General features: G+C 51.6%; 1 pseudogene; it reads left to right on the forward strand.

Annotated features, from left to right (window-relative positions):
• Positions 1–1,330: 1,330 nt before the first annotated feature.
• On the forward strand, positions 1,331–2,467 carry LOC119273183 (annotated as a pseudogene).
• Positions 2,468–4,735: the final 2,268 nt, after the last annotated feature.

The following is a 4,735-nucleotide window of genomic DNA, read 5'->3' on the forward strand; positions in this document are numbered from 1 at the left end:
CTAAACCGACTTTGTTGGATGGCTTGCAGGCAACCCTCGCTCTGGTGTACCTCGCGAGCCCTATTGACCTTTTCCCTGAAGGTAAGGCAGCTAGTTGGTTCAGTCATCTTACTCCTCTCCTCTGGCAAACAAGAGCGTATGTATATGATTACGCTGTTTTGTTTCCAGCTTTCCTGGGGTGCCGTGGTCTGCTGGACGACATCCTAGTGCTCATCGTCGCGTACGCCTTCATCTGCGCCGCCTACCGGGATATCCTCGTTGCCCGACACGCCGTGTGAACTGGTTGGTCGGTATGATGCCAGCAGTTACTGACTGACGGATAGACGGAACTGAACTTGGTGAAGGCAACATAGTGAGTGATGTATACAGCACATATACTTTGACTTTGGGTGGTAATCTCGTTCTGGTAGATACGTACGCACGACCCGTTGGGCTCAAGCTATATTGGTGGGTTAGGGTCTTGGGTTCGTGATTCATATGCCATGCTCGTGCCTGAATGCTCAAATGTTAGGTCGGGAGATATATAGTTAGATCTCTTTGACAGTATGCGTGTTTCGTGAATGACTTGTAGCCATCCCAGCTCATGCCATAGTGCTCATTAGCCATTTTAATGTTGAATGATAGGTCTGTTGGTACAAGTGCCCTATGCTGTAAGCTAGATAGTCGGTTAGTTGTATTTTGTCAGATTGGTTCCATTCCAAAGCCTGAACCGTCTACTTTTCTGAAAAACGCAACGTACATCGATTATTGCCTGATGTGATCCGATTGATAAGATCGGGTCCAACGGAGAGATTCTATATATCCCATTGTTTGACAATCACAATCGGACGGCCAAAGATCTTTTGATTAGGGTTTATTTACCATCAACATAATACTTACCATATCAGCCATGCACCGTCCTTATATACGTACCTCTACAGCCATCAGCCGTCCTTAATTTACGCCAACACTTCAACATCGTCCGTCAATCGCATCGGACGCCATGGGAGACCAGGAGGTGGAGAGGCCAAGCAAGAAGGCGCGCGGGTCGTCGCCGCCACCCGCCATCTCCGACGGCCTGACAGCGTTCGCGCTCCGCCTGACCAAGAAGCTCGCCGAGGGAGACGACACCAGGGGCAGCAACATCGCCTTCTCGGCGCTGTCCCTCTACACCACGCTCGGCCTGGTGGCCGCCGGAGCCCGCGGCAGAACCCTGGTTCAGCTCCTAGCCCTGCTCGGCGCCGCGTCGGCCGATGAGGTCGCCGGGTTGGTGCGTGGCCTGGCCGCCGTCCCGTCCGGCTCCGGTGGGCCGGTCATCACCTACGCCTACGGTGTGTTTCACCAGAAACACATGGAGCTCACGCCTGACTTCCTCCACACCGCCACCGAGTCTTATATTATAACGCTGAGATACGCGCCGTCGACTTCACCGAGGTCAGCACAACAAGCACTTAATAATATTTTCGTTCCTATCCGCCGTCGATCACGGGTTGACATAACCTTGTTAAACTGTTACACGACGTGCGTCCTTGTGCTTGCAGGGTGATAGGAAGAAGATCAGGAAAGAGATCAACAAGTGGGCGGCGGCGGCGACGAACAATCTCATCTCGGAGATCCTGCCGGAGAGGTCATTGTCCCAACTTTCAAGGTTCGTGCTCACCAACGCCGTCTACTTCAAGGGCGTCTGGGAGACCCGCTTCCCTGAAAAGCTCACCGAGAAGCGCGAGTTCCACCGCCTCGGGGACGCGGACCCAGACCACGTCCCCTTCATGACCCTGCCGGGAGAATGCAAGCTCTTCGCTTCACACCGCAAAGGCTTCAAGGTGCTCAAACTCCCGTACAAGGCCGGTGATTCCTCCGCCACCCCTGCCACCATGTCATGTGCGTCTTCCTCCCCGACAAGGACGACGGGCTGCATGCCATGGCCAGCACTCTGGCGAAGGTGGGCGGCTCTCTGCTGGACCACGTGCCCAAGCACCGTAGCAGGGTGAGGAAGCTAATGCTGCCCAAGTTCAAGATGTCATTCTTCTGCCGTCTAGCCAATGTCCTACGGGGCCTCGGACTCCGCTATGCGTTCAGCGAGAATGCTGACCTCTCCGGCCTCGTGAGGAAGACCGCCGACTGCGACGTGCGCCTGGACGAGGTGTTCCACAAGCCGGTCCTCGAGGTGAACGAGGAAGGCACCGTGGCTGCAGCCTGCACTGCCGTCACTGGACGTGTCAAGCAGACTGCAAGGAGGCCGTTAACGTTGGAGTTCATCGCCGACCACCCGTTCGCGTTTTATATCGTGGAGGAGGTCTCAGGGGCCGTGGTCTTTGCCGGTCATGTCCTTGACCCTTCTAGCATGGAATGGAAAACGCACAACAACGTGCAAGTGCGTCGAAAAAAATATTCTTGGTTTACATACAAAACTCGCATGTAGGAAAAAGGCACTCGGCTTACAGCTAGGCTCGACAATGGCCTTGCCATGTGGCAATCACGGAGATGATGAATGACTCCGTGATGTTGCAGGCTTGCTTACACGTGGCCTGTTTTTTCCAAATCTATTTTTAGTGTAAAATTGATTTTTGATGTGGTGCATTGCAATTCTATTTACTTATTATTGCATTTTATTTATTTTCTGTTTTTCTCACCATTTTGTCAGAGCTAATTTTCATTGCTCTTTTTGATGCCCAGATTATCTCTCTCTAATTAATTACCATCATCTTGCCACTTCAAAGTTGTGGGGTATTGCCTTGTACTCTTCACACCCTCTAGTGTATCCATATTAAGGTCACAAAGGAAAATGATAGGTTGTTCTAAACCTTAACGCGATTTGAATAATCTCTTGGTCGCAAGCCCGGAAATGTCCACCCCTTGCTTTTCTTCTCAAGGGGTGATTCCATCTGCACTATGCTATTTCTTTGTGTTAAAAGTTGTTACATGGCCATTAGAGAATCACTATGACCCACGGGACTATCCGGCAAGAAGGTTCAAGTTTTCTCTAAAAGGTGATGCTGAAATTGGTATAATTGATTGTCTCAAGAAATTATAACCAGCTGGTTGAGGTGTGCTGGTTCAAAGATTACTAAACTTCGAAGAAACCTCACCTTGTTCGTTCAAGAAGATGGTGAAAGTTTACATGGAGCCTGGGGAAGATATTCTAAATTCTTGAATATGTGCCCTAACTATGGTTATGCTGAACATGTTATATATCATATGTTTTCTCATGGAATTAATAATGAATCAAAATCTATTCTTGATCTGAGTGCAAGAGGACGATTCATGTCTTTGACTCTTGAAGAAGGAAGAGAACTTATAGAGAAGATAATGAATGGTAAAGAGCAGTGGAAATGTTGAGGACGGAACGAAGCCCATTGAAAAAATACGCCTACTCTTTGCCGCCTACCGGGATCCTCGTTGCCTGATGTGCCGCAGGAACTGGTTGGTTGGTATGATGCCAGCAGTTACTGACTGACGGATACAGTGAACTAAACTTGTTTTTTTTGAGACATGTGAACTAAAGTTGGTGAAGCTACATAGTGAGTGATGTATATACAACATATATACTATGGGTAGGCCGTATGCACCGGGGCCTTTTGCCCACGGCCGGGCAAGATGAAAGGGATTTCCTTCTTAATTCTTGCTTGATTAGATTGATACATCTCCTCTTTTTATATAGAGAGGTTTAATTGACTCCCAAGTAAGGCTTACTTGACTCCTAAGCAAGCGACCCTTATCTCTAATTAACCATAAGACTAACGTGCTATACCGCCAGCCCAGGCCATTAGGCCCATTACATACTCTAACACTACACCCCACCTGGACATCCAGCTTGTCCTTGAGCTGCAGCCTAACCAACTTATAACCATGACTCGACGCAAAACAAACCTAACACCTAAAAAACAAGCCTTTTACATCTTGGCTTGTTTTATTACCCTCAACCTGAAATGACTGGGTTGATTTATTTATGACCCCTTAACAAAAAATGGACACCATTCGCACGTCGGACGTGCACATGTATAGCCACCTGGATCCCATGGACACCATCTGGACAAAAGGAGTGCATGTGTATGGCCACCTGGAAGTGGTCGCAAGAGCGACCAGCAGAGGCGCCCTCGCGGCGGCCGGCGGAATGCAGTTGTGCTATGCGGTGCACTCCTGTCTGTGACACCCTTCCTTCTCCCCGCCGGACAGCTGTTGGTCTGCACCGCACAAAGAAGAGTGGAGGGCTTGCGATGGAGAATGACGAGGAGGGGTGCGCCCCCCAACCGCCGATCTCGCAGACTTTGAGATCGTTGCCCGCGGGGAAAACAGCATGCCCAAGATCCTCGACGCAGCGGACGAGATCGAGGTCCTTTGCGCAGCGAAGCATAGCTGGGAGGTGCGACAGCTGTAGACCACGCACCTCCCGCACATGCTGACGTGCTAGGAGACCGCGCACAGCAACCTGTAGCCTCACCGCCGCCGACACGTGGCGGGTAGTGATCCAAGCCGGAAGCGGTGATGGCGACGGCGGGAACTTGATCAGCTGGATGGGGACACCCTGGGGAAGCGGTAATGGCGACGGTAGGAACTTGATCTGGTGGATCGGGACTCCCGCCGGTGCGGTCGATGCGGGGCCGAAGCTGACCAGCGGTGGCTGCTGCAGTGGAGCACCGGGCGCGCCGGAGGCTGCCAGGAGCTGTGGTTGCCGCTGTAGCCAGGGCGGGGCGGTGGTGGTGGTGGATGGCAGCTGCAGCAGCGAGCGCGGCGGGGACGCCCTGGGGCACCGACA

This window comes from Triticum dicoccoides, chromosome 3A (assembly GCF_002162155.2).
Source record: "Triticum dicoccoides isolate Atlit2015 ecotype Zavitan chromosome 3A, WEW_v2.0, whole genome shotgun sequence".
Taxonomy (NCBI): domain Eukaryota; kingdom Viridiplantae; phylum Streptophyta; class Magnoliopsida; order Poales; family Poaceae; genus Triticum; species Triticum dicoccoides.